At 42.1% G+C, this 21,933-nt stretch overlaps 1 protein-coding gene across 1 annotated transcript in view; it reads left to right on the top strand.

Annotated features, from left to right (window-relative positions):
• Window positions 1-969: 969 nt before the first annotated feature.
• Window positions 970-21,933, top strand: part of LOC122768724 (retinoic acid receptor gamma-like) — a 46,344-nt gene continuing 25,380 nt past the window's right edge. Inside the window, 3 exon segments of the mRNA XM_044024918.1 lie at window positions 970-1,044; window positions 3,858-4,001; window positions 5,743-5,798. The gene's annotated coding sequence lies outside the window, so the exon portion shown is untranslated.

Genomic DNA, 21,933 nt, shown 5'->3' with positions numbered 1-21,933 from the left:
GTGTTTTCTCAGGTAAAACTTGGTATAAAAAAGTGTGAGAACCACCTTTTTAGATGATAGTACACAGACTTTGTGACTGTTTTAATGTGGCTTTCTGAAGTCACATCAGAGTCCATGAAAAAATTAGAGATGGTAAGCCTCAACTTGAACTCTTTACTGCTTATCTCCAAAGACAATTCGTAACTGAAGATGGTGGTGAATGGCAGACTCTGTGAATGAGGATTCTCTGCCGGGGTGAAACAAGGAAAACACTGTTATTCTTAGTTTAAAGTGATTAAACGGTGAATACATATTTATGGATTTTACATTTTGAGCACTAGTTGGTTTCTGGTTGTCAGGGGAAATAACAGTGAAGAGGGAGCCTCCAAGGAGATAAATCTGCTACAGCCATTTATCATACTGTCACCACCATGTGAGGACCACTAATTAACCTTTGCCCTAATTCATTAATAATTCACACACAGCCCAGGTCACGAGTCAAAATTATTTTAATGACATGACATATGGAATAGATTCCATATTTCTTTGTTTTTTGTCCAAAAACAATTGGGCCTTTTTGTCCTCTGTTTTGTTGTTGTTGTTTTAAATAAAGTTTATTTGAAACAGTCCAAACAACACTTAAAACATGTTCAAGTCAATGGATAAACCATACAATACAAGAAAGAAGAAAAGCATAAACTAAAGATATTAAGTTAATAGACACAAAAGTAAATACATTATTAAATAATTACATAATTATATAATTTGCATTTTCCTATTTGTATTTAATCAAATGTTTAAACCATACGCATGCGCACAGCCTATCTCCATGTTCTCTCTCTGTGTCGTCTTTTATTTTATTTCAATCACGAGTGTGGCCTTCTGTCCGCGCATAGACGATCTTCGGCCGAAAGAGCGGGCACGTGCGGAAGGGGCGGCGCTCACCGTGACTGCCCCCGCCCCTCCCCCCCTCCGCATCACGTTTCCCTTCCCTCCCTTCACAGATAGCGTGTGTTTGCTGAAAGCTGTGAAACATCGGCGGGGATTGGCTGGAACACGGTGAATGTAGGTCAGGATCTGCCTGTTTAACACGACCATCATAAAATAGAACAAATTTGCTTTAAAAAACCCATGGTGTCTCTTTAGAGAGCGACAAAAAGACGGACTGTTGCTGCTGCTGCTGGCAGCGCGCGCGCGCACAGAGACTTGGATGTAGGTCACGTCTCTGTCGCTCGGGGGTTGGGTGTGGGATGTTTTTATTCACAACCTCTTGTCTTAATCTAGATAGGTGAACTGAATGGAATTTAAAAAACAACTCCTCCAACTTGTGGGTAACTAGGCTAACAGGTCACGGTCTGTGTGGTTAAACTAGGGCCAGCCTAAGCTTTTATGGGGCCCTGAACTGAATTTGATTGGGGGGGGGGCACCACATCAGAGTAGCTGGTGCTTGACTATTATTGATACAAATGTATCATTATAAATTGCATTAATAATAGTTGTGCTATTTACACCAAACCACTCTCACTCCTGTTTTTTTAAGCTTTGAGGTTTACAGGTTTACTGGTTTGAATGTAAAAGTAAACCAGTTTAATGACTTTGGTTGAACAGATGTGTGCACTAAATGAGCAATCTTCAACTACAAAATAAAACCAAATCAACGCTGTTTAGATATCTAGATTTCTTTCAATAAGTTTTTTATTTTTCACACACTATGAGGTGTGTGGTGTAGGTGATCAGGACACCTTGGGCCAGCTCTGCTCTTTTATTATTATTGTTTTTAGAATATTAGAAAAATACTACTATTGAGTCTTTTTCTAATACAGAGATCAATTGATTGAACATTTTTTTAATTGGACGGCTAAAAATGTAAATTCTTGTTTGTCCCTCCAACTCCTTTCCTACCGAGTGAAAACATGAAATGTCCTGATCATGAAGGAGACCATGGTCCCAGACATATGTTAATCACCTTATTAATGATGATATACTGCAATACATTTATATGTATATCAAATTATACGTGTATATGTATATATGTACATATATATACACACACACACATATAAATATATAATTGCAAATAATAAGACACTTGGTTGTAACTGTCACATTATTAACTGCATTATATTCCACATTAAATTATATATAAATAATCTTGTTTGGTGTCAACATTATGATTTACTTTAGATTGTTTTAATAATACATATATTTTGCATTATATTTTTTTGTGTGTAGTAAGCATCCTTACATATCCAAACAAACACCTTTAATTTGAAATTCTCTCTATCTTTATTGTGATATTGTGATAGTATACTGTGGTCCCCTATCGGCCCCCTCCTGACCAGAATAGACGCTCATTGGCCCCCAGGACATTTGAGTTTGACACCCTTGGTCTATGAGGTTGTTAAAGGGATAGTTCAGGTTTGTATAAGAGGTTTTATATGAGATATAAGTCTGTGATGTCCTGAGAATAGGTGTGCTGCCTTTTCTTGTTATTAGACACAATTGTCTGTTTGTAAACTGCTCAGTCTGCGTCCAACTGCTGGTCTTTGTTAAGTTTGTGTGACTTGCACGTGTGGTCCTTACTTCACTCACAGATGTGATAACTAATGAAGCAGTGCCTCTCTGTGGTTTAAATAGTGCCGTGCAGTTTTACTGCAGTGCTGGTGCTGTGGACGGCTGCGTCTGTGGTCTCTGATTATTTAGCCTGCAGTGAATCAGGTCATCATGACGTGAGCAGTTATCTGGGACGTGCTGTTCATGCTGATGATGGGGTATCTCTGTACTGTGAGGTTGCACAGAAGGAGCATGTGACAAAGAAACGGTTTCAAATTAAAAACTAATATATATATATGTTAAGTAAATGTGCATGTTTGCAGAATCACAGCTCATCTGTTGGCGGTGCTGTTACCTATTTAGGCAACAATAGTGTACCAGACAAAAGCTCCATCCACACCCCCCCTCCTACATCCCACTGGGGTGAGGGGTTAGAAAAGCAGTACTTTTTATTTTCCTCAAGGTGGCAGTACAAGCTTTACTAAATGAGGGGTTGGGTTCAGTTGTCAATTTTCTATGTTGGAGGTGTTTCACCACGTTTATTTTAAAGGTCCAGTCTCCAACATTAGCTTAAATTATTTAATTGAGGCAGAAATGAAAGATAATATAATTATACTATACAGTTTTTCATTACCCCAGAGTCAGCCTTTTATGATAATACCAGGAGCCGGGTCAGCTCTACAGCCCATAATGGACAAACTTAGTGTCTCTTGAGTTTTGATGCTAATTGAAAACTACAAAAGTTCTCCACCAGACTCGGAATGGAAGTGCTCACAAAGTTTAAATTCAGTTGCCTGTTTGACTCTAAAACCTCAGCACTCACCGCTGCTCAGTGTAGGCGTGGATATACGTGTTTATTTCACCACAGAAGCACTGAAGGCAGAATTAGACGTCCAGCGCATTAGCAGTGGTGCTCTAATTGGAGTCACAGGGAGGGCCACACAAATATGACGCCTCAATAGTTTTGCAGCTATGCGTGCTGCTTATGTATTTACAGAGGTTGTCAAAACACGTCCCCACTTGTGGAGATTTCAATTTCATATTTATTTCTCTGTATTTCCGAGTGTTACGTGGAGGAATTGTACAGATGTGCACGATGCTGTCATCCATCACCTTCCACTCGTCCATGGCAAACTTATTATAGGCAATCATCTTGTATTATGTCATATTGCTGTAATATTTTGATAGGGATTTTCTCCACTTTATTAATCTGGGAACTCTTTGTTGACCCCGTAAAGCTGCATACTCAAATGTTTTTTTATTCAAAGTCAGAATTAATGCCATGATATAAGTTTGTGTCCTCTCTTTTTTATTTCACATAACAGAGATATACAGGCGCACAGATATGATGCGCCATATCCTGGCACACTCACTTGTGGCTGAAGAGCTTCTGCACTTATTCTGTTCTTCAGACAGTAACCATGGTGATGAGAGATGGGGAGGGGCCTTTGTTTCCCCTGCCAGGAGAGGTGAGTTTGGCTGATAACTCCCCTAATATGATGAATAATGAATGTGGTGTTAATGTCTAATGCACAGCAGCGAGAGCGACTGTTAGCGTCAGAAGTCGTGGTTCGATTTCATATTCAGACCTTTCTGGGAGAAAGGAATTTTCCCAGCCTGAGATCAGACACAAACAGCTGATCAAAGCAATTTAAAATCTGTGTAAAATATGCAATCTGTGATCGCAACGGAGCCCAAATGAGTATTGCTCAATTAGCAGAGCGGCTTCGGTGATTTGTGTTGTTGTTCAGCTGTGTGGCAACGACTGAGCAAAGCAGGGCATGAGAGCAAATAAATAAAAATAAATTACGCAGTGATTTTGGCAGTGTTGAGCAAACCTCTGAAAATCCCCTCTCTGACGCAACGTTGCTAAAGAGGAAAAGGTTTTTTTTGTCCCCTTATATTGTTGCAGAAAATGCTAAAACATCTTAGTTTGTTGCTGTCTGAGGGTAAAGGCGGGGGAATGGTTTCAGTGTGGCTGCACTGAGGCCTGTATGGCATTAGGACACGCGGAGCAACGTTCAGAGACCCTTTATTTGCCTCCTGCAGCAAAACAAAGCTATGTCGACGTCTAATACCTGCATGTGTTTACCCTCCAGAGGGCATTTACGTTTTCTGACAGGCAGACAGATATCACAGCAGGCAGCCAAGATCTGCGAGATCTGCTGACAGGAGGGCTCTTGTGAAGAGGTGCCAGATTATCCTGAGGGTGGCAGCTCCATCTCTACTGTATCCAAACAGTTTAATGTATTTATCTTTGTTGTGAGGAAAGTGGAGGCAGAGTTTGAGGGAAAAAGACTCGTTTGTGATAGTAACATTTTTAGTTTTACCTTACATTTTTGGCAAGAAACAAATCTTTTTTTCTAAATTTAAAAAGCCTCCTTTCAATAATCTTCTCTGATTTAGTTTGTTTTATGCTTTATTCGAGCATACAGGTGTAAACAGATGAACTAGTGCTACATCTGTTACAAAGGACATTACTCATATTACTTAAAAAATGGAATTACAAAAACACAACTTATGCTGCACATGAGAGTCACCTGTCCATCACACATAGAGACACAACAACCATTCCCTCTCACACTCATCTGCATGTTTTTGGACTGTGGCAGGAAACCGGAGAACCCGGAAAAAAAAAACCCATGCGCACATGCAAACTCCACGCAGAAAGGCCTTTGTTCCCCACCGGGTGGTTTGTATAACGCCGACTCATAGAATACATTATCTCAAGGCACTTTACATGGTCAGGTCAAGACCTTAGAATTATTACAGAGAAACCCAACAGCAACACAATGAGCATGCACTTTGCAACAGTGGAGAGTTCAAAAAACAACAACTCCCCTTTAACAGAACCACACTCAGACTGTGTACCAACGTCTACCTCGACCGGTTTGGTTAGGAGAGAGGAGAGAAGGGAGGGGTTAGTGAAGGAGAGGTGGGTGAGAAGAAGATAGGAGAGGAGGAGAGCATTTCAAAAATCAATAACATTAATAATAACAATTTTCATCCTCATGGTCTTGTCCAGGGTGTGCCATCACGCCATCAGCTCCTTAATGCCACGCTGTTCTGTTGAAAAGCTTTCTTATATTAACCCTGAGTGTAATACACATTCTTATAGCCCCTGTGTATACTGTATGTTTAAACACAGTAATGGGAAAAAAATGAATTTCAAACTATTAACCCATCACTTTATGTTTTTACTATTTCCAGAGATCATTGCAGTCGCCCTGGGTCCTTGTTCTGGATCTGCTTCCTCGTGGGCCGAGGTGAGTTTGGTGATTTAGGTTTGGGAAACACACTGTAAACAACATTCTCCTCTTTGTTACATAGTTTTTTTGTTGCAGGCAGTTGCTGAAATGTGGTGTATCACATGGTCACATTGTATTTACCAGATATCTTTGCTCAGTGAATATGAATTGTGGGGAGGAAAATGAACATAAGATGTAAATAATGGAAGATGGGGCCAATTGTAGTTAAGTATCAACAAACTGATCTCAATTTAAGAGAATAGTTACGCGTCTTTGCATTCTTCTCTTGTCTGCATAGCTGGCGGCGAAGGCCGCTTCATTTATTTCAGCACAAACACTAAAAGCAGGACTTGGAACAGCTAACCTGGCTCTGTTTGGAGAAAAAAAAAAAAACCTTGAACCAGCACCTCTAAAGCTCATTAACTTACATGTTAAATCTTGTTTGTTTAATCTGTATGAAAGCTCGCTGTTTATGAAAGGTAATGTGCTAATTCCTGGTTATTATTTGGCTGGGACCAGTTTCCCAGCTACGAGCTAAGATTCCAGGAAGTTACTGGTCCTCGCCAAGAAACGGTACGGCACGTCCTGTAACTCTGTGTAAAATGGTGAAATAACAGTTTTACATTTCACTATGTTGTTCCTGACAAGTAAGATCTAATCCACCCATTAATGAGCTTTAAAGGTGTTGATAGATGAATGCTGTGACCTTTGGAGAGTTGTCGTGTTAGCTGTTTTCCAACGCTCTCCGGTTCGATCCAAAGCTAAGCTGCTGGCTCCGGCTACAAAGACAGCGAGTGCTGCTGAATCAGGCCTCCTGTGAAGGAGCTGCGTCACTCGGAGTTACAAAATTTGGGGAATCCCATGTCTGAGGTCAAATAGAAACAAAATAAAAGGAGATGATTCGGGAGCCATCCTGACACTTCTCTCGATCTCTGTCTCCTCTTGATCACTTCACTATCCAATCATCTGAGTGTCGTAGCTCTGCCCCCTCCAATCACCATCTGTCCTGCAGGCAGTAACACTTATACATATCTGCTGTAATTAGACAATCACTTCCACATGTGGATCAAACTCTTCAACCACTCAACCCCTACCTCACCCTCCCATCCGCCCACTGTCTCCTTTTTCCTCCCTCTGTTTTTCTTATTTCCCCGTCTCACACTCGACTACCCTCCGTGTGCCCCTTTTTCAGTTTCTCTCCTCCTCTTTCCCCTCCCTCTCTGATTGAATTACCATAAGTGCAGGTCTTGGCCAAAATATGCCAGCTTGTTCTGATTAAAACTGTCCTTGTTATACCAGAGACCTTCTAAATGGCTGTTAGCAGTTTGTGTGTGTGTGTGTGTGTGTGTGTGTGTGTGTGTGTGTAATGGGCTGTGAGGGCAAAGACTTGGTTAGGGTTAAAACTAAGTTTAGGTAAAAGTTAGGCATATAGTTGATTAAAGTGTCCTCACTAAGACTGCCGTACAAGTGTGTGTGTTGTTGTATTTGTTATCTTTTAGGACCTTTTCTGGCACACACACTGACCTTGTCAAGACCAGTAATCCTCATCGAGACCAAAGCCTGGTCCTAATGAGGTAGAGCATCATTTCTGAGGTCTAAGATTTGAATTATGGTCATGGATAATGCTTTGTTTAGGTTTTGTAAATGAATGGAAGTCAGTGCAACATCTTCAGAAGAATAGCAACATAAAAATGTGCGGCTGTGTGTGTGTCACTGTGTGTGTGTCACAGTGTGTGTGTGTTTGAGGAAATAAGCAGCCAGGCAACACCGTGTGGCAAAAGGTAAAGCGGTGAGCGGTGGGGACAGAGTGTGTTAGGAGAAGATGGAGCGGCGGTGGGGTAGAGCGGTAGTGAGAGAGAGCCGAGAGGAGAGCGGTAATGGTAGTTGACAGAGTTGAGTTCACAACAGGTTCACGGTGACATCATGGTTGGATTTTAGGGAACGTTTATAAAGGAAAAACTATTTCACTGTTCATTGCATGCACATGTACAACCCCCCACCACCTCCTTACGTTCCCGTCTTCTGTTTTTCTCCTCCGTCTTAAACGGCACGATAAACATAAATTATGCAAATATGCTTCTGCCATCTTTTTAAAATACCTTTTTGGTTTTGTTGTTCACTCGGCCCCCCCGCTGATATTGCTTGTGTGTGGATGGAAATCTTAGCCCGTATCTTTGGGCATGTGTTAAACTTTACAAAAACCTTAACTGACAACTGTTACCTTTTCCTTTCTCTCCCTCCTTGTCCTCACCCCAGCCCTCCTTGTCCCCCACCACCACTTCTCCTCCCTCTTCTTTTTGCCTGCATGTCTAGCCAACCCTCACCACTCATACAGTATGTTCTTTGTGTGTAGCCATGTTTCGCTGTTTGAGAGACAGAAAAGACATAAAGGAGCCCTGGGACCCAAAATATGTTTATGGTGTATGTGTGGGTGTGATTATGTTTGTGTCAGCTCTTTTTTCTTGCTTGAAGAAAATTAACAGCAGGGTGTTGTGGTGCAGTCGTGGTTCTTTGTGTCGTCGTGTTTGTGTTTGTGTGTGTGTGGTACCAGTGTTTAGGAGTGCAGGCGTGTGCCGGCATTAATACGCGCGTCTCTTTACCTTTTCCACACGCATGTGCGTATGTTTGTGAGTGAGTGAGTGAGTGAGTGAGTGAGTGAGCTTGTCATGCATGCCTGTCATCCTCTGCATGCCTCTCTGTGCTCCACACAGCTTCACATGACATCAATCTGAGAGCAGTGGGATAGTGATCTCATTACCAACAGCCTGTTGCTGATTAAAACCTGCCGTCCGCACCAGTCCTCCTTCACCCTTTCTTCTCCCTCCCCTCTTTTACTCTCTCCTTCCTTGTCCTTTTTGCCTCGCCTCACCCCCACCCTCCTCCACCCCACAATTCCACAGTCGCACCATTCTGCGGTTTCTCCACTGCTTGCTGCCAAGAAGGGCCCCATTTCAAGCTCTGCAGAAAGTTATAAGCTCCCCTTCTTTCTTTCTTTTTTTCCTCCTTCAGTTTTCCTCCATTTCTTTGTTCTTTCTTCTGTGCCTTACGACTGTATGCTCTTTATCAGGGGCAGGACCTCCAGTAACGTACCTGCCGGCAAACACCGATGTGTTCCTCGTTTACTCTCTGTCGTGACGTTCGCAGACACTAAACAAAAACAAATGTGTGTGTGTGTGTGTGTGTGCGTGCGTTTATCAGCATGCGGTCACATGTGCAAGAGAGGATGCTTTTTACCACCCCGTAGATTTACAGTCAGAAATACACAGATGCCCTTCTCACACTCCAGCCAGATGTCATGCACTCCCCACATCGCCGCGCATTGCACTGACACAGAAACACAAACAGCAGCGACCTTTCACCTCTCTCCCTGACACTGTTGCGAGAAGTGTGGCACTCGCCCAGATGCTGACAGCAGTGGACCTCCGACTGGACAGATTCCAGGTTCCTATTTGTAACCAAAGCGCGATCGGGACGCCGCGTCGGTTCAGATATGGTGCTCAATTGTCTTTTCTGAGCGTCAGACAAAGGTACAGTGAGTCGGTAACGATTGTATATGTGAAAATGGTGCGATTGCAAAAGTAACTGCCATTCAAAAAATTCACAGACGTCACAGGCGTCCAGCCTCTTATTGGACGATACCACCTGTCACTTTTTTCATCTATTTCCCTCTAAATGGGAACATAAATGAAATTTACATCACATCATTTTATTGAAGATGACCTGAAACTAGCGATTGAGACCATTTCCTCCTCAGGAAAATGTTTACTGACGTTATAAATGAAGTGAAAAGTAGAGGGCTCATTTTCCCATAGACTTCCACCAGTGGAGCCGCCCCATGGCAGCTTCTTCCATCCTCCTTCCTGGACTTCACTTTTCAAACCAAACGTTGATTTTTATCTACAATCTATGGTGACAGCAGAAGAAATTACACATATTTATTCTTGAAATCCTATCCCAGGAAAATCCATGCCATATATTCCTTTTGCTCCTCTATTAAAAACACATGTCATGTCAGTGCAGCTAAAAATATGTTTATTAGTTTATTCTTTGGTTTGCACACACACACACACAAACAATTAAAAGGCCTCTCTGCACAGTTTGAATTTAAGGGAAAGTCTGAGGCATTTTTAGTATTATTTTTTAAAGTTTCAGTCTTCAGTTAAGTCTCCAAACCTTCTTAATTTGTCAAAGTGTGAGGAAAATGTGTGGGTTTTGTCTCTGCTCTTGTTTTGGAAGGTGACCTGTACTAACTGTTGCTTTTGTCAGTGAGTCAGTGAGTGAGTGAGTCAGTGTATGCCGGGCTAACATGCAACTGAGGCAGTCAGACAGACAGTAGCAGACAGATTTATCTCTGACATGAAGAGGCAGGTAGCTCAGCTCCTCGGGGGATGACTGGCCAGGTTTGATCTCATCACAGATCAAATGCATCTCCGTTTAAATACTTCCTTACTAGCAAACCGCTGGGATGATTCGCTTATAGGAAAATCCTGTAGGAGGAAAAGCGTCCACTTGAGCTGATTCAAAGATGCTGAGTGAATGGCTCTTTGTACATCTCGGGCTCGGCAAGATGGAAAACTGCTCATGGCCATTTGCATTTTGGAGATTTAATGAAGTCACCTCACATAGAAAGCGGGCAGTTTCCTAAAGAGACGTCCCAACTGTAGCCGTGTGAATTCCCTTTTCGGTACAGATTGAACTGCCGTCGACATTTTGTCCAATACTTTTTTTTTATAAAATACAAATCGAGCCCCGCCACAGAATGTCAAATGTCCACTTTCTCACTTGTTTCTATCATCCTGAGTCACGAGGACACTGATGAGATGGTGTATTTGTCTCACAATGGGACAAATGATTCATTTTAAAGGATTGAGTGGCTCTTGATTGGCACCAGGCACCTGGACTCCCACATGAGCTGGCCACAATCCCAAAGTCAAGGCATTGCAAACACGGAGCCAAAGCCAAGGGCTGATATTGATATCCCCCAAGGTGTGTAACCCCTCTGCAGCGTGTGTGTGTGTTTGTGTATGTGAGTTAATGACTGTTTCATTACAGCAGTGTGTGTGTGTGCCTGCACTGATTACCTGTGTGTGTCTGTGTGTGTCTGTGTGTGTGTTGGTCTATCTTTGTACGATGAGCAGAGGACAAACTAATTTAGAAATCCAAAACAAACAGTGAACTCCAACAAAAGAGTGTTGACTGACAGTACAGTGTCGAACAAATGGAGGAGACTGTGAGACAAAGAAACACACACAGAATGAGAGAAGGAAAGGGGGAAAGGGAAAGAGGGAAAAAGAGAGGGGGTGGGCAGCAAGTTGAAACCTAAGCTTTCTGGACCCTGTTTTCCCTTCCTTCGGGCATTCTGTGGCTGGTAAAAAATGTGCTGTATATTTGAAGTGTTGGATCACGTGATAGAGGCAGGGTTTGTGAATCAAAGTACACAATGATTTCAGGAGGAGAGACGTAGAGGGAGGGTGTATGTTAGTCAGAGAGGGAGAGTGAGTGAGTGAGTGAGACAGCAAGAGAGAGAGAGACAGAGAGAAGGGAAAAGAAGAGGGAGGCGGAATGCAACAGGCTGAGCTCTATCGTCACCGTGAGAGGGACTTCTGACTGACAAACACAGCTACTACTCTGCCTCCCAGCTCATTTCTCCTCTGACTTACACCCTCGACAACCGACAACACACTCTGCGGCGTTTCCATCCCAGCTGTGGTAAGTTGGCTTCCTTAGAACTTCAGCCCGTTGGCAGTGTGAGAGAAAGAAACAGACGGACAGAGAACATGTCAGAGCATGAGTGAGGTGTGTGTGTGTGTGTGTGTGTGTGGACAGCATGAGTGGAGAGATTGAATTTCCTGAGGACAGCTTTAATTGAGAACAGAGATTTTTTGAGAGAGGGACAAAGAACAACAGAAACAGCAAAAGAAGGGAATGGGAGCTGCTCAGCTCTTGAGTGTGTTGTGGAGCTGCTCCATGTGATGAAGGCTTGTGGCCGTGCGCTTTCATTTGTCTTTGCCCGTCCATTCATGTGCCTCCATGTCTGCATTTGTCCCCGACTTGCAATAACTGAAAGATCCTGAATGTTATTGGAACCCAGAGACGAAAAGGAAACCAGATAAAAATGGACGATAGAGTTTTCTTCCCATATGACAAAAAAAAAATAACATAAACAAGAGAAGAGAAGTCGTGATACAACTCAGTGACAGAGTCAGGCCTTTTCCATCAGTCAGACAAAGTCGCTGCTCTGACCTGAAGGACCTGAGCCGGCCGACTGGGTGCCAAACGTGATGGATCGCTCCATCAACATCACATCAATGGCTGAGTAGGTCTGGTAAAACCTGAGTATGTGCACACTCAGTCACTCGTCTGCCTGAACCTTATGTAAACAGGTTTCCATCCACACAATTACATAAGCGGGATGGAAACTTTGAAATAGACAACTCCGGATGTCACAGGACAAATCTGCTGTGTGTCTATGTGTGTGTGTGTGTGTGTCCGTGTCCTGCTGCTGCTTTACATTGTGTGTGTGTGAAGGTGGGGGTTCAGGTGTTTTACCTGCATTGTGGGACCCACAACTTCAAATCACAGGAGACACAATATTATGTGTGTCAGAATTATTGTCTCTACAGACTGAAGAGAATGTCTTTGTTTCTCACAGAGCTGCTCAAACGTCACACAGTCATCATTTTGTGTGATGTGTTTTTCGAATGAAAATGAGAATAAAGACGTAAAAATGACCTCCGATATCGCAATTCCTGTCAAAATGTGATATTTGATATTTATTCAGAATCGTTCCGCCCGTCCCACAATGCAAATTAGGGCTTGATTTGTGGAATATAACAAAATTGCAATTTTCCGCACAGATATTGTGACTGAGATTTGACGTACTCCGTGTGAGACCGTTTCAAATTCAGTGTTTGTTGTGTAACTGTGATTTCCACATGACACCATCAAATTCAAGCGGAATTAAGTTATTGTGTTCTATGTATTCTACACACTGGTCCTTTAATGACTCCACAGCACATTCTAATGCAAGAAAACTTAACATTTTGGCTAAAATGTAGAGCAAATGATTAGATTTTAAGTTGAGGGCAGGTTTGAAGGTTAGGTTGAGGTTAGGGAAATGTGCACGTGTGTGTGAGTGTGAACTTACTGACCCCCTCGTATTGAAACACAAGCTCTCTTTATACCACGTGTGAATCAATCCTAATAGCGTCGTTTGTGCGACATCTTCTATATAAATCCCAAAGCGCCGCTGCTTGATTGATGGTTGTGATTAAGATGCTATTCATCTCCTCCTCCCCAGCTGATCTGAGCTGTCTGCATTTTGTCCGCTAACACCACACTGCTGAGACGTCGCACCGGGGCCTCCCTGTGCAACGCGTTGCAATATAAAGCCCCCGCCGCGTGCTTCTCTAACAAACACTCGACAAATCTATTTCAGATTCAGTTTCCTTAATATCCAGCCGAGCGTTCCTCGGCACGTCAGCAGGAATAGGTAGATGTGTCTCCAAGCTAAGCATAAACAGCTGGGTGTAAACAATGCTCGATACTATATTGGAGATCTCGCTGTGGAGGACAGAGGTTGACTCGCTATATATAACCACCTTCTGATTGAGTGGTATTTATCACATTGTGATTTTCTTTGTCGGCGGACGTCTCCATAGTTTTGGCTCCGGAGTGAACTCCTCTCCAAAGGGCGGACACATCTGCTCTTTGTTAAGTCAGACTTTCATCATACAGAAACATTTGTTTGTTTGCTTGTGCGTGTGGTTGGGTGTGTTTGGTTAAAAGTACTTTTACTACTCAGCTGTCTCATCTTTGTTCTCAACACTTTGAAGGAATGACAGCCCCTGAGGCTGAGGAGGATGTCTCTCTCCACCTCTTTTTTCATTCATTCCCCTCTGCAAATAACAATAATAATAATCATAATAATAATAATAATAATATTAATAAAAAGAAAAAGTGCCACCTGCTTTTCTGACGCTTGTCAGCTGAGTTTGATTTTTTTTCGGGGGGGTTGTTCTCTTGCTCGCTACACATAAATGGAAACTTGGAAGTTCCAGACCAGAGAGACGCGCTGCGCTGCTTGATTTTGAGAGCGGCGAGAACACAAATGTTTTCTTGTTCTGCAGAATTGCATATTGTCGCCGTAGTTATTTAAGGATGTTTTGGTGAGGGCCATGCGCTGGCTGTGGTCTGGCCTGATGTGCCCAGCTGGCTTCCCAGGTTTGAAAGTGACTTGTAACATTCAGTGTTGCTTTCACTGCACTTTTCTTTTCTTTTTTTTCTCAAAACTCACTGCTAAATATGTTCAGGCTACATGTCCTTTAAACATACTTCTAATCCTCTTTGTGGAGGCAAGAAACAGATCAAGCATGTGTGTGCGTTAAGCCATAGGTGGTTGTGGGCTGGCGGGTTCAGGGAGTCGTTACACTCACTTTTCACTTAAATACTAAATGAAAAGCTGCTTACCAAATGCCTCAATTAGGCCTGACCCTCTGCCAGGCTGCTGAGCCTGGAGCGACAGAGGCTGCTGACCCTGGCCCCCAACCTGCAGACCCTCAGCAGCCCACAGGCTTGACTCCACATAATGACTACATTGTGCTTTTTATGAAACATTACAGCCATCAACATCATCTGCATTAGCATAGCTAACACATAACAAGTCACAATGATTTAAAGAAACAGCAAATGTTTTTTTGTTTTTGTACAATAGTATGACATTCTCTGTTCTGTGGAGTTTATTTATGTCACTGAAAACACTTATCATGACAAAGCATGAACACAATATCTTATCACATAAACATAATATATCATCATTTAAAAAACTTATTTGGATGGGAATGCCGCCTTTGTTACTTTGGAGCACACTACCTTTAGATATCAGGGAAGCCAGCTCACTAGATATTTTTAAAAGAAGACTTAAAACTTGTCTTTTTACTCCCGCCTTCAACTAGCTCCTTTTTATTCCGCTCTGTGTTGTGTTTTATTAGCATTTTTAGTTTATTTTAAAGTTAAAACAGGGTTTTAACCTCTTGACTCGAGCCTTTTCCTATTTTATTCCACCCTGTGTTGTATTTTACTGTTTTACTTGCATCATTTGTTTTGTTTCAAAGTTAAAAGACTTCAGACTTTTCCTTTTCATTCCACCCTGTGTTGTGTTCTTTGTTGTATTTGCATCACTTTTCCTTCTAAAAAGGAATTCTCCTTTTATTGTGAAGCACTTTGACCTACAATCCTTGTGGAAAAGTGCTTTACAAATAAAGTTTATTATTATTGTTTGGAAGTATCTGAGAGAATACATTCTGAGTTACTTTCTGAGTTTTGATCTGCCATGTTTTCTGCTGCTGTTTTCGTGAAACACATGGTTCCTCTTGTAATGTTCTTTTCTGGGAACAGTGATTTGGTCCATAAGCATTTCTAGGTGTGTAGATGTAGTCTAATTCCATTTTATGGGATAAACTGTGGGTTGAAGTTAAGATTAGTTAAGATTAAGGACTGAAGATGTTGTCATCAAAATTCAGATTTGACTGCGAGGGGTAAATAAGGCGGTCTGGTCAGTGCTGAGCCACGTACAACAACTGGAAACAGGGGAAACAGCGGAAACAGCTCATTTATTTACATGCTACACTTTTTTATTTAACACAGAGACGTGTGCTGAGCTATTTCTTGTCTGGCAGTGACTTCCTGGACAGAGTTTGACATGAGTGTGGTATCAATCTTCTCATCTAGCCGCAAGAGAGCAAATATGTTTATTTCCCAAAAATGTTGAACGTTTGTTTTTCGGTGGAGATAGCAGAGATTCTTAACTTTATCCTCGTCAAACTTCACAATCCAATTTTTTTTTCCCCTTTTCGAAGCAGATGAATGTCTGGAAATCTTTCTGACATATACTCACGAGTAGTAACGCTTGGAAAATAGATATCAAGTGTTGTTTCTGGGCACGATATTTATATCCGTGTGTACGTTATTGAAAAAGCCAGCAACATAATTGTGTGCATAAATTGAAAAGATGTGTTTACCGCAGCCAGAAACATTCTGTGGTTAGAAGACATCTGTCAGACCCTGGTGCTTTATGGCCCAGCTATATTTTATATCACACGGAATATATATATATGTATATATATATATATATATATATGTGTGTGTGACCGTGTGACGTGAAATATAGTATGGTCATTTGTTGGAAAATCTAATTATGTTGTTTGTGGGTGGATGGTGTCTGTGTTTTTCTCCACTGTAATGGTCTCTGTATGTCAGTATAAGTGTGTTTTTTTTACTTGGTGTGCTCAGCACAGCTCATCCCTGGCTACATTCTCAGAAAAAGGCAGATTTGATTGTGGTTTTATGGTTTACAGCAAATGCAGTGGGGACAGTTCCCTGCTGAAGTCATGATTTTCCCTGCGTTTGGCTGTTTCTGGGGAACTTTTTATCCTTTACTTTTACACAGACTGCCTTTTAGTCCACTCTGTGGCTCCATAGGCATCATACATATGAGATTATATGGTTTCAAATGCAGACAGTATTTAAGTTTGTCCTTTTGGCTTTGGTTCCCACTATTCCACACTAATAGCACCGTAGATACGCTTTCAAGCTGCGGAAAACCACACCGCTCCTTTTGTTCTCGAGTCAAAAGAGCTTCATCACCATAAATATTGATTATTATAAGAGAAAAACTGCAAATATTTTCTTAACACACATGTCCTTTTGCGAACATGTGTGTTAAGAAAATAACATAGTGAGAGAAAGCATGTTGCACTTTTACGAGTTTTGTTTTTTTTCCCGCAGAAACAGAAACATGACTGAATAGTTTGGACGAGAAAAAAAGGACATTTTTCTTAACGGACAGATTGAATGAGCAGACGTTTTGGTTCATGAGGCCTGTCCTCAGTCCAAACGATCAAAGTGTGTTTATCATCAGATAAACAGCCTTTGTTTGAGTCTCGCAGTGTTCACACTCTAACTGGGGTGAAAACATTTTTTAAGGACAGAAAAAGAAAAAGGAAAAAAAAACCTCACACCATCGTCATGTCATCCATCTGATATGCTAACACTGCTAATCGACCACATGTCGGAATAAAAGAAAGGACAGTATTATGTGATGTGGAGCGGAGCATTCATACCCTCATGGTTTCAGCTCGTAGTAAGAGGAGTTTGGCCGAGCATCACTGAGCTCTGTGTCCCGCAGACTCCACCCCTGGCTCGCTCTGTCGCACAGTTAATGGAAAACTTTAATGTGTGCCTTTTAAAATGTTCATCTTTTCCATAGTTCAGCGTGCGTCTCTATTGAAAATGTTTTCCAGAAAATTCCTAAAATGAAAAAAAAAAAAACGAGAGAATCCTCCAAAACCTCTAGTAAGTTTTTCCATATAAATAGTGTTCACCGCTGAAGGAAATCAATCAGCCAATCAACTGTTGCTTACAATGGATGATTCATGCGAGCGAGAGTGGAAACTATGAAGCAGCCTGGTACGTTTCCAGAAAGGGTGAACACTGTGATGCACCTATAAAGCAACAGAAAAAACATTTGAGGAATGTTTCAAACTTTGAGGGAGACTCACATCAGCTTTATATGAGAACTAAGTGGCGAACAAAAGGTCTCGGCTTCATGCCTTCACCTGCAGTCAGGCCTGTTCCAAATCATCCACACAAAGAGGGAAAGAAAAAACTTGTTCTCTTTCTTTCTTTAATTGCAAAGCGCCATGCACAGAGCTGATGACGCCACGCAGGAGTCCACAGGCAGTACAGCTGTTTTTCCTGTTGCTGTTGTGAATCCTATTTAACAGGGCACAGGACGGAGCTGTGTCTGATTAGTTTTTATGGAGCTCAGCAGACGTGTGTCCACTCATGCATCAAATACTTCTTTTTGCCTGTTGGACAAGTTGAAACTTTAAGAAGAAGAAAAAAAAAAACCTCAGAAGAAGTTGCAAAGAGTGACTGAAGAGTTTGACCAAACTTCTTCACTCGCTAGGTCATTATTTACTCTCTATGTGCTGCAGAGTTTTATGGCGTGACTTAACAATCCCAAAAAACGTGGGTTAATCTCCGTCAATTACCAGGGAGTCTGATGTATTTAGTGACAGCACTTTGTCTGCACACTGACTGTGACTGTGTCAGACGGAGTCTGTGCTCCGGTCATGGATGAAGTACTGAACAAATAGTTTTAATTATCTGATTCTAATGATTCAGTTACACTGAAAACAACTGCTTTACAAGTCACTAGTCACTCGTTTGTGTGTTTGTGTATGTGTGTGTGTGTGTGTGTGCGCGCGTCGCCTGTAAAAAGTCACGACAGTTTCATGCAGCCGTGCAGTGATGCCGTGCGGAGTGGAGTGGCTCAGTGGTTAAGACCGGTACCCTAAGTACCCTAAGTACCCTAAGTACCCTAAGTACCCTAAGTGCGAAAGACATCATGGTCGCAAGTTCGACTCCACCCCTCGCTGATTGTACTCAATTCCATTGTAAGTTGCTTTGGACAAAAGCGTCTGCTAAATGACATGTAATGTAATGATGACTCCGCCCACGTTGAGTAGGTACTTTTATTTGTAGTGGAAAACCAACCTAAACCGTGCCGCGCCGTGCCAAGGCGAGGCAAACTGGGACAACAGGTGGAAAAGGGCTATTACTTAAAGGTCCAGTGTATCAAAAGTAGTGACATAATGACTAATGGTGAGATTGCAAATTGTATTGCATACAGTGACCTTCAAATATCAAAAAGGATGTCACTCTTCTTAGTTTGCATAGTAACCTTTTCTCTTCCAAACATGAAACACACTCTTTGGCTGGTTTGTGCTTTCAGGCTTCTGTAGAAACATGGTGGCACAAGATAACGACCTCTGTAAAGCAAGGGCAACTTATTCTAAGGCAGCGAAGGCCAAACTATATATATTTTATTATATAGCGGTTATACAAACATTCACATATAGTATGTAGTATACTCAATTTCTGCCAACAAACCCTCCTTCATGTTACACGCTTGACCCTCAAACAAAGAAACTAAAGTTATGTCATTTTTTCCCCTCATGTTGATGGAGTTTGTAACAGGAGCAGAGCGGTGGTTTAAGCAGCTGAGACTTAGTTTTCCTGTTTACGCCCACAGGCATTTAAATGTTATTTGGGTGATCAGATTGAATGGGATCATATTCGGCCACATGAAAAGTAGCACAGTGTCAATCTTCTCCCACTTTCGAAAAAAGCAAGCACACACTCCCTCCTCTCTATAAATGGCTACCGTCTTCTTCTATTCTCTTGTTTTTTTTCCTCCCTCTTTTTTTTTTTGTTTGGTTATTGTTTTTGGGCTCAAGTAAATGAGGGGAGGATGTGACGTGAGCCGGACAGAATGGATCTCAGCTGGACTTGACTAAGCTCGCTGGAAAAAGAACACATCAATAAAACGTGAAAATGTAATCAGGCTGAAACTATATCCAGATACAATCTGGATACAAGATACATTTTAGTACCAGGTGTGAGGAGGCAGGATGTTTCTGTCCCACTTATGGCCAATGACCGCTGGTGATACACAGATTCATTTATGGAGCCAACTCTGGAAAAAGAGGAGGTTGTTTTTCTTTTCATGCACTGAAAAACGATCTTTGTTAAAGGTTGATTTTTATGTTTGTGTTTAACCCTGGCTAATATCACAAATGTATTGATGGAAGATAAATCCACCTGTGGTCTCACAGGGCTGTGCATGGATGAAGCAGTGAAGGGAGGACGTATGATTTCACCAGCACAGCATCGTTAAAAAAAACGCTCAGAACAATTTCTGTGACGCTCGTCAACGTAAATCCGTTTTCAGACATGAACTTAGGCAAACGTCTGGAGATTTGTCGTCTGTGTGAGACACGTTCAGAGCGGCGCGAGAATCCCCGGAGGGTCCAGGCGAGGGAGTGGTGGATTCTTCAAAGTGTTTTCTTGTTTTGCTCTCACATGAGCTCACTTTGGCACCGTTACGCTGGTCCGGATTGGTCCCAAACCCTGCCAAGCTTACTCGATCAGATTCTGGAAAAGGAAAAAAGTAGCTCAATATGACGCAAACGCTCCGCTAAACACAGGCAAACATGCTGTAAAAGAGAGAGATGTCCACAACCACCAGCACCACTGTCTTAAACAGGGACATGAGGAGTGAGGGCTGCAAATGTCTGCCACGCAGTTGGAGTGTTTTGTTTTTTGACATGCCTGGTCATGGCGAGTGGTAAATGCATGAGCATTCATGTCTTATTCACAGCTAAGTTGGTTAAAAGAGGTAAAAGACTATATTGGAGTGATGCCCGTATTTGTTGAAGTGTGAGGTTGTGATTCTCCAGCCGATCTCTGGACTGAAAGTAGCTATAAAGTGCTTTATTTTAAAGTAGGAGGCTGCATCATGAGTCCATATTCTTGTTTCTCCCTCTAAAATGGTCACTCACAAATGTGTGTGTGTGTTTCGTCCACAATGCAGCAAAAGTTATTTTATACTATAATAACTGTAATATGAACATATTCATATTGTCACATGCCTTTTATGAAGTGTGCTGTTTGGTGTCACAAGTAAAATGTGCCAAATGCAGGATGCATGTTAGTCATTTGATGAGCTGGACCGACTCCTAAAGCGCCAGTCTAGACACGGGTCGTATTCTTATGAAAATGACTTTCAGAAATGAGCCACTTTATTGCCGAGGGTTTTCAGCAACAATCGTCCCTCTGTTTGTGTGTGTGTGTAGTTTCATAACTGTAACCTCAAGCTGATTTGGGTTGGAAAAACCATAAAGTTCACATTTACACCCAGTCTAACTAGATCCAGATGATGCAGCTAATAAGCAAAAAAAATAAAATATATATATATATTTTTTTGTCATTTCCAAATAAACAACATTTACAGTTGCTGCCACGACTCACGGAGCACGGAGGAGAAGGAGTGTTGCGAAAAAAGTGCCGTTTACCATGAGTTGTGAGAAAACAAGAAAAGTTGACAGTGTGCCGTGGCTTGTTGGAAAAGACAGAGACATGGAAACCCCCATCGCTTTTACACCAAAGCTGTTTTTAATCCCCTACTCTGGAAAAAAAAGGGAGCATTGGTTGCGTGTGTGTGTGTGTGTTTGTGTGTTTGTGTGTCAGCAGGACCAGGACCAGGTGACCCAGTCTGACCTCACCCAGCCAGGTCTCATAAAAGCAGCATTGAGGCCTGGAGGCCCAGAGACACAGCACTGCTTTTGTTGCCCTACCCAAGGTGTATTCCCCCTGGAGGGAGAGCGACTGGGTGGAGGGGTGTTACTCATTAGAGAGAAAGAAACCATTCCTTGGCTTCGAGCGCACATTATTTCATAGTTTATTATCAGTGGAATTGAAGCTGCTTCTTTATTTTTATGTATGTTTTCTGCAGCCACTCTGCCTGTCTTCCGTGCCTCCTCCCACGCTGCATCGCCACAGTCCCGTCTTTCTCTTATTAATCCACTCTCTCCAGTATGGCTCTAATTAATAGGTCTGTTCACGTCTTACACATGGCCCGCCAGATGCTCAAAACTCCCGACGTTCTTCCCCTTCTTTCTTTTCCTCTGTCTCCCTTACATCTTTTTCCATGTACTTTTCTCAGTGCTCAACACTTTTGTGTTTTTTTCACTTTTTTTCCCCGTCATCTGGCATTCATACTGGTGATTTTGGTCTTTGAGTTTGATTGGTTTGAGTCAAGCGCTGCATCTGGGGAAGGATCCTCTGTCCTGTATTTACTCCTTCATTCTTCAAGGTCAATTTCAGCTTTCAATGGTGCTTCAGCGTGTGTGACGAACACCGCGCGCTTGCTGCTGATTGCTCTGCCCGCAAACATGATGAAAGTCACAGAACATCTGTGTATGTTCACTCCTGCAGCCTTCATGTCTCGGCTTGTATGTACCTGTGCTCTAATTTGAGGGCAGCGTGTGTTTGCATATGGTTGTTTTAACTGGGACCATTCCATACTAGTGCATGTGGTAAAAAAAAGTATGATGGTTTTTTTGTTTGACGTTTTTTCAATCGTCAAACACAAGAGTTCTTTGTAAGGAATGGTTGCCGAGACTCTCCCTGACCGTCCCTCACCGTGAAGGAAGACCAGCAAAGCCAAGCAATTACACAAAATATGTCAATATGAGAAATGTGGCCTTTAAAAACAACACTTTTGTCCTGTGTGAATGTTTAATATGCA

The sequence above is a fragment of the Solea senegalensis genome, linkage group LG4 (assembly GCF_019176455.1).
Source record: "Solea senegalensis isolate Sse05_10M linkage group LG4, IFAPA_SoseM_1, whole genome shotgun sequence".
NCBI lineage: Eukaryota > Metazoa > Chordata > Actinopteri > Pleuronectiformes > Soleidae > Solea > Solea senegalensis.
Note: the sequence above shows the minus strand (reverse complement) of the source record. Positions and strands in the feature narration are given on the sequence as shown.